This window comes from Saccostrea echinata, unplaced genomic scaffold (assembly GCF_033153115.1).
Source record: "Saccostrea echinata isolate AGI-Se365-2 ecotype Australia unplaced genomic scaffold, CSIRO_AGI_Sech_v1 ptg000062l, whole genome shotgun sequence".
NCBI classification, from domain to species: Eukaryota; Metazoa; Mollusca; class Bivalvia; order Ostreida; family Ostreidae; genus Saccostrea; species Saccostrea echinata.
The window spans coordinates 153,289-162,889 of NW_026889811.1; positions in this window are offsets into that span (position 1 = coordinate 153,289).

The following is a 9,601-nucleotide window of genomic DNA, read 5'->3' on the forward strand; positions in this document are numbered from 1 at the left end:
CCGATGAGCGAGGACCGGCGTAAGGTATTGTTCAGGAAGAATTCACCAGGTAAACAGAATTGAGGTAATTGTATTATCCACTGGAGCGTGTCGGAGATAAATTGACGTTCCGGGCAAAGGTCACGTTCGTTTTTGAGGGATTTTCCCTATTGTTGTTGATATCCAACCCATTATAAATACGTAAAAGGAAAATAAATGATTTCCTTGATATATCAATTTACCTGTTTCACTTATTATAGTAGTGTTTGGATTTAGGAATAGCAAGTGATTTAAAAATAAATTCAAAATTGCACAGGTACCCTTTCAATTCCTTATTTTCCTTATCCCATATGGCACATCAGGTAATATGACACAGGTACAAAATGAACAGTAATACATGATAAATAAAGTATACTTGCTGCATTATATATATATATATATATATATATATATATATATATATATATATATATATATATATATATATATATATATATATATATATATCTCAACACCGAAATAAACTCTACCGGTTTAATTCATTTTCAATCTTCAGGGGTTTGACAATATATTGCTTAGTTACACATAAATACAAAATCAACATTCTTACTGTGACGTCGAAAAAGCGCTGATATATAGAAAGCATAAAGAAATTCGCTTTTATAAGGATACCCATTTCCACCCCCAACCCGGGGTACGTGTTGAATTCTTGACCTTCGGAATCTGTCTCCAAGCAGTAGAGAAACGGCGTGCTAGACCGCTCGGTCATCTTGGCAAGTCAAAAAAACTTGCTTTCGATGCCGATGGAATTCTCGCGGCGCTGTCCAACACTACACGGTCATTGAGAATGGAAGTGAGATACAGTTATTTGGACATTAGTTTTATTCCGTAGGTCGAGAGTTCAACCCCGGGTTGGGGTGGAAGTGGGTATCCTTGTAAAAGTGAATTTCTTTGTGATATATATATATATATATATATATATATATATATATATATATATATATATATATATATATATATATATATATATGTAATTCAATAAATATGATAAGTTTGCTTGCTATCACGTGCAAAATTATATTTTACGATATTGACTTGAGTTACATGTACTAAAAAAAAACTTCGGGATAATCCAATGATGTGTTTATATAGTGGTGAAAAGTCTTTAAAACTTACGAATTCCTACTTTTTTGTATCTTTTTTTCCAAAGAAAATAATATAACAAATGCAGCCTTTTGATTCAGTCAGTCCATTGGTATATCGATTTCAAAGAAATGCATACCGACTTCGCACTTCATGCTCAGTCGATATGCTTTTCTGTGAAATCGATATCTCTATGGATCGACCTCATAAAAGGACCTCATATATATATAAAACTCATCGCTAAATATGAAAATTTTCGAATTTCATTTAAAGAATGAATTTAATGGCTACCCATTTTATACGGTATAAAGTGGGTTGGGGCAGTTTACGCTTTATAAACCCCGAAACGGTTTATAAAAAAAACGTAAACTGTTCCAACCCACTTTATACCGTATAAATTGATTAGCTATTAATTTCATTCCTTATAATCTAATTTCCATTCATTTAGTTTAAGAAAAAAAAAGATAATTGCTCTTAAAGAATGACTTCAAATTGTACAACTGATACGTTTCTGACGCAAGTTATTGTGACGTAGGCAACCCGATTTATACGATATAAAGTAATTTTTTTTATCCAATCAAATGGTGCGTTACAATCACAATTAAATTATTTCTGTTCAAAAAAAGTTGTTTATGGTGTAAAAATCCTGATCTTAAATTTATAATGAGGTATGGTTGTATATAGTGTTGAAAAGTCGCTCGTTTTTTGTTAGGAGAGCTAGTTTTTGAGAATTTACAGTTGATTCACACCACTTCCTGAATATTTTATATAATTATAGCATCATCTTAAGTTTCTCCTTCACAGCAGTTAATATTTCTGTGAGGAATATAGAAAGGAAAGAATATTTAATTATATTTTACTGGAACCCATTATAGGCATAGTTACTCAAGTTCACTTCAGATCCGTTGTCTAGAATCATTTAAACAAAGACTATTTTGACACATGCTTTGTCAGCTGGAATCATTACATAATGGACATATAGTTTAACTTCCAGATTCTGAAAACGGAAAGATAGTTTGGTACGTATTTTCCCTTTTATCGTTGTGCTATACGATTTTTTACTATCTCTGTGTATCTATTCCGAGAAATTGTGGGGAGGGGGACTTCTCCTTCATATTTTCACCATCTTCTGGCATTATGACGGAATTCATGATAGGAATTAAATTTTGCCGCCATTTGAAAGTTTGGGGTTCCCTGAATTTAGGATATTTCAAATGCTTAATCGCTTTTAGATCAGCATTCTCAGCTTCTTTTTTTTTTTTTTACATCATCAGTAATGTTGTGTCCATCAGGACTTAAGTCGAAAGAAAACTAAATTATTAAAGAATCATTGGAAGCTCCATCCTCCCAACGTCAGGGGTCCTGATTCAACCCCGAGGTCAAACGGCAACGTGTTGACTCAGGGCCCCTGACGTTGTGAAAATGTGGAAGCTCATACTTGATACAAAGACTGTTCATAACAAGAGAGCGTGACATGACCTTGAATCAAGCTCATTCCGGAAAGTTCCAGGCTACTGACAAATGATTGATTGATTGTGTGTTTCACGTTCCATTCCAGAATCTTTCACTCATATAGAAGCGTTACCATATACCTGTGAAGGGCTTCAAATCCAGACCTCTATTCGGTACGTAGGGCCATTGAGCAGTGAGGGTTCTTTATCGTGCCAACGCCTACAGTGACACGGGGCCTTGGTTTTTTAAGGTCTAGCTCATCCGAAGGACTCACAACTTTCACTTTAAAGTGCCGAGAGCTTGACGAAGGAACAGTGTTACCTATTTTTTTTATCGACTTAGGTCAGTCGCGGCCGTAATTCTAACACACGACCTTCCGATCACGGAGTGAGCGCTCTACCGACTGAGCTACCGTGACGGCTACCACTGAGAGAAAGAGTTAAGCATAAATTCTTGTCTGGGTTATGACTTAGCAATGGAGAATCATTGGAAGATCATACTTGGTACAAAAATTGTTTTTGACTTGAGGGTGTGTGACATTGACCTAAAGTCTTTCTGCCAATTCAAGGTCTGGCAGAACAAGTATAAAAATTTTTGTCCAGGCTATAACTTTGTAATGGAGATCATACTTGGTAGAGAGATTGTTTACTTTGTAATGGAGTTCATACATGGTAGAGAGTTTGTTTACGACCACAGGTATGTCATGACCTTGTTCCAAGGTCATTCCTGCGAGTTCAAGGTCACTGGCAGTAAAAAGGTATAAAATTCTTGCCCAGGCTATCACTTTGAACTGGAGAATCATTGGAAGCTTGTACTTGGTACAAAGGTTGTTTATGACCCGAGGCTGTATCATGACTTTTCATCTCTTTCCGAATCCTTCTTCTATGAACCTTTAGAGAGCGACAGGTCCACTTATCCCCAAGCCAACGAAAGCCATAACATCGGCAGAGGAAACTCGAACCATGATTCTATTTATACTGAGCTACTCAGTGAGTACGACATCTTCAGTGAATTAAGAGACACTCGCAAGCAACTACCGTTAAACTTAATGTGTGGCTATTTAAATATAAACAGTTTAAGATCAAAATTTGAAAGTATACAAGACCTCCTGAATAGAAATCTCGTTGACATTCTTTTTATCTCAGAGACTAAAATAGATGATTCTTTTCCAGATTCCATGTTTAGTATTAATAACTTCACTTTATGGCGAGCTGACAGAAATGTATATGGGGGTGGAATTATAGCTTATTTACGATCAGATATTGCTGGTGATAGGAAAAAGCAACTTGAGTTTGAGATAATAGAATCAATAGGCTTGGAAATAATAGTTGATAGTCAAAAATGGTTTTTATCTGGTGTATATAAACCACCAAATGTTCAAAATGCTACTTTCTATGACGATTTTTGTAAAACAGTGGATAAAGTTATCACAAAATACGATAATATCATGTTTATTGGAGATATGAATTTTGATATGCTAGATAAGGATAAAAGTGCCCCTTTACTAGACATCTGTGATATTTTTGATTTTACCAATCTAGTTAAAGGTCCAACTTGTTTCACCAGAATAGCTAAACCAAGTCTGCTTGATATTTGCTTGACCAAGGATGATACTAAATTCAACAAGATATGCAACTTCAGTTGTGGGCTCAGTGATGTACATAATTTTATAGGTGTTCAGTTTAAATGTAACATCAAACAGCTGGAGTGCAAATGGAAGAGTTGTCGTACTTTTAAAAATTTTGATGAGGAATCTTTTATATCAGATCTGCCGCAGGTGGACTTCTACTATGAGGACCACAATGATATCAACTTAGCTTTTTCTGATTTTACCAACAAGTTTGTAACCATTATAGACAAACATGCGCCAATGAAAATGAGAAAAATAAAACCCAACCAGGTTCCATACATGAATAAAGAATTACGCAAAGCTATCTTTAAGAAAAAAATGCTACACAACAAATACCAAGCTCGTAGGTCTAGTAAGAACTGGGAAGCTTATAGAGTTCAAAGAAACTATGTTACAAAATTAAAAAATAAATCAGTAAATAATTACTTTCTTGAAAGATGTACAGGAGGTCCGAAATCAAAAGACTTCTGGCCTACTATTAAGCCTTTCTTAACAAATAAAGGCAGCTGTGCGCAGAAAGATACAGTATTGTTAGAAAATGATGTTTTAGAAACTGACCAATCCAAATAACAGAAATTTTTAATGATTTCTTTGTTAATGTGGCCAAAAACATAGGAAATTCAAATATAAGCATTGATGATAATCACCCAAGTGTTAAGGCAATTAGGGACAACTTACCCCAACTTTGTGATCAATCTTTTCAATTTAAATCTATAGATGAGGAATTTATATGTAAACAAATTAGTAAGATCAATGTCAGAAAAGCTACAGGCATAGACGGGATTTCTCCAAAGATACTGCATTACGCGAAGCCTGTTATTACCAGACCCTTGACCAAACTTGTAAATATGTCTTTGTCATCCTCAGTTTTTCCAGATTCTCTAAAGATAGCCCAGGTAGTCCCTATTCACAAGAAGAACAGTGTACTAGATAAGGGAAACTACAGACCAGTTAGCGTCCTCCCAGCTTTATCTAAGATCTTTGAAAATGCAATCAACACTCAGCTATCAAATTATTTTGAGAAAATTTTTAACCCTTATTTAGCAGCATTTAGATCAGGGTATGGTTGCCAATCTACCCTATTAAGAATCACTGAGGATTGGAAGAGAGCTTTAGATGAAAATAAATATGTTGCTGCTATTTTAATGGACTTATCCAAGGCGTTTGATTGTCTCCCTCATGATCTTGTCCTGCTCAAACTAAAATCTTATGGTCTCTCCCCACCTGCGGTAGATCTGATAAAGAACTATTTATCTTGCAGAAGACAATGTGTCAAATTTAGTCAAAATATAAGCACCTTACTGGATATCTTTAAAGGTGTACCTCAAGGATCAATTCTTGGACCAGTTATCTTTAATATTTTTAATAATGACATTTTCTTTTTTGTAAAAAATTCAGACTTGTACAACTATGCAGATGACAACACCTTATCCAAATCAGATCCTATCTTAAAAAATGTTATTACTACACTTGAAAAGGAAAGTGGTACTCTCATCGACTGGTTTTCAGTTAATAAAATGCAGGCAAACCCAGAAAAATTTCAAGCAATAGCTCTGGGGAAAAAGATGCATGACAAAAACATTACTTTAAACTTAAATGGTACAACTCTTGCCTGTGAGGAAGAAGTGAAACTGCTTGGTGTTACTTTTGATTTTAACTTAAACTTCAATTCTCATATTTCAAATATTTGTAAGAAAGCAGCTCGACAGTTAAATGTGTTAAAACGTGTCGGGAAACATCTCTGTAAACTGGGTAAACTTACCATCTATCATTCCTTTATAATGTCCAACTTTAGTTATTGCCCTCTGGTGTGGCATTTTAGTAGTGAACAGAATTGTAAAAAAATAGAAAAAATTCAAGAGCGAGCACTAAGATTTATATATAATGACTATACAAGCAGTTATGACCAGCTACTACTAAAATCAAACCTCCCTTCACTGAAAATCAGGCGTATGAGAGCCATGGCCCTCGAAGTCTTCAAAATTGTAAATAAGCAAAGCCCATTGTTCCTGCAAGATTTAGTTCAACAGAGAAATTCCACATACAATTTTAGGTATCAAAAGACTCTGGAACTACCTAGGCCAAGAACTACTAGGTATGGAAAACAGTCTTTCAGCTATGCGGCTGCTACGTTGTGGAACTCTTTACCAAACCATGCTAGGGAACTTTCCACCCTCAACCAGTTTAGAACATTCATTGACACATGGAAGGGGGGGGGGGGGAAATGCAAGTGTAGTTCCTGCAGAAACCACAGCGTGGGGGCGGCATAGCTGATGAGACAATATTTATTTATTTATTTTAGAGTCACAGTCTTCTATTTTTGCAGTTTTTCATTTATTTTTGAAGTCTTTCATTTGCTTTACTGATACCACCTCAATTTATTTTATTGTGTTTTTCTAAGTTTCTTTTATATCTATATATTAAACTTTGTTATTTACTTAAATTTTCAATAATAAGGACCCTGGGGGCTGAAACTTTTGGAGTAACATCCTATGATGGCAAAGGTGTAAGCTCTCCAGGATCCTAGTTTCTTTTATTTTTGTTTTTGATATCTGCTTTTTCCTAACCTCACAACAATACATATCCTGTCTATGTAGGTAGGGACTGACCCAATCACTAGACAGGATGTGTGTTGGTGAGGAACTTTAATTATTATTATTATTATTTTTTTTTTTTTAATTTTTGGTTAAGCTGTATTTGCTTGAATTTTTAAGTTTCTAAGCTATCAATTTTATTTTTCTATTATTAATACAATTAGTGCTTTTTAATCTGATCCCATGTGTTTAATATAGTGCTTTATCTAATTCGTTATTATGATGATGCTTATTTTTTTTTATTTTTGTTCTTAATGCAATCATTTTGCTCTTCAGTTTTCTGTTCTTTTTTTTTCTAATTCTTAAATTTGTTTTATCTGTCATGCGTGTGTATATATGTACATGTGTTTTTTGCATGTTAATTTATGTTGTAAATGTTTTCTCTGTGATATTTTTAGCTGTGATAGTCGGTTTAAGAGCCCTACAGAGCTCATGTTCATTGTTAAACTTTGTAAAAAATGCCGACTTTAAATAAAATTTACTTACTTACTTATTTACTTACTTTGACTTAATCTCATTATTGTAAGTTCAAGGTCACTAGTATAAAAAGTGCTTAATTCTTGGGAGTTCTATCATTTTCTAATGGAGAAACATTGGATGTCCATACAGTAAACCACGCTTACAGCAAACACGCTTATAATGAATGGGCGCTTTCAGCTGAGTGAGATTCATGCCACGTGACTTAAGCTTAACGAATATAATGAATTCCACTTGCAACGAAGCAAAATCGTCCATTTCTGGCACTTCGTTATAAGCATGCTTTACTGCATTTCACTAAAAGATTACCTATGACCAATGCATGGATGTGTCATTTTTCTCAATCAAGATCTGTTTGGCAAGTACAAGGTCACATTAACAAAATTTGAATGCGCACTTTATACAAATTGAAGCAGGGAAATTATTTTGTGAGCTCACTCCCAGTACGTACCTTTAGTTTGTACAGCCCCTCATTATCTTCATTCAAACAGTTTGACTGAAAGATCTCCTTTAAGTTATCAAATTTTACAGGATAGTGTGATAATTTTTTCATCTAACATACAATGGAGGCAGGGCAGATGAAATTCAGTGTTCCATTTGATTAGATACATTTACAAATCTCCACCCCATCTGGCTTCTTAAACTATTTTATTTAATTGACAAGAACCATTTTCTTTCAGTTCTGCTTTTTTTTATTAGTAGACAAAAACTGTGACCAGCACATAATTCCAGTCTGATATTGTAAATATAACAATCAGAAAATGCACCAATAGAAAACAGGCTTTCATAGCAAATACTTTGTTATTTTTCGATTGCTTACAAAGATGGTCTATTTGATTTGTTAGCACTAGTAAGCATATGTACAACCCAAAAACATGATTACAGATTTTTAGAGACATATTGTCAATTTTCTTGAATATTGTCTACCAAAATAGGAAAGTCAACTTCAAAGTTTCAAGTTTCAACCCAAATAACTGGCACGATTGAAAACGTTCAATATGAATACTTGCCCAATCAATTTTTTTTTTGTGTGTGTAATTCTAACCCACTTCTGATTTGTAATTGTTTACTAAAACACCAAAAAGTAGGTCAATGTTTTGGAAGTATTAATGAATTGTTTCACTTATATTGCCTTATATATACATGATTAAATATACATATATCTAGAGAAATCTTAATGGAATTTGGTTGAATATGTGAAGAAAGCAAGCAGATTTTTTGTGCGAAGTATATGAAAATTTAAATTTCACGAATTATAAAAGACAAGTCTTTTTCTGAACAGAAAAAGCACATTCTGATTTAAATTTTGGTTACAAAGATACAACACTTGCTGTTAATAAAATTAAATGTATGACATCCTTCAGAGTTGACTGACATAGGGACTATTCATACAAACAACGTTTACTAAAAAAATTCCAAATGACATACATAAACAATAAAGTTTACAAAGACAACATCATTCCTTTTTTAAAAAAAGTAAACAGCTAACACTTGTGTACGTAGAAATTATTTCTTTATCTAACTTAATATATAAATGATATATAAAGTACAACCAACTTCTGAAGCCAGGGATAAAGATTCCCTGCCTGAAGTGAATGAGAATATAACTATTATACAGGCATATCTATTTTCAGCTAAGTTATCAGGCCTATATAAACATACAAAACATAGGGAGCGGGGTACCAGTCAATATGTTAAGAGGACCACAAGATCCTGGGTATCAGTCAATATGGGGACCACAAAAGTCTGGGTACCAGTCAATTTACAAAGGGAGACCAGAATTGATATCAATTTTACAGTATCATTTACAATATTTCAAATGTTGTATGTATAAAGACAGGCCAAAAAATATAAGATGAAAAAATATCAGCAAATAAAATTTTCAAAAAAATCAAAAGATTTTTAAGTCCTGATTTCAATGTTAATCAATAATCACTATTTATTTTTTGTGAATAATTGGAAAATATATCTTATTTATGAAAAGGATACTGATTGCCTTTAAACAATGATTTTTTTCTATGAATTTTATGACTTAGTGTTAGGGATTGCCATTTCAAAATAAAAATGCCTCTCTGCCATGTAACCTCAACAGTTTGAACAACATCCCAACTATGGGACGTGATGTATGTTTATGAATAACAGATCAAAATAATATACTGTATATATCTCTTTATGGTAAATTTTACTCTTGAATTCCTCAAATGCCTGATAAATAATTTGTTATAGAAAACCCCCCAATATATATTTGGCAGAAATGAAAGGAGAACAACTATCCATGCATCAAGTGATGGACAAAATTTTTCTTACAATAATTCCACTTAATAAA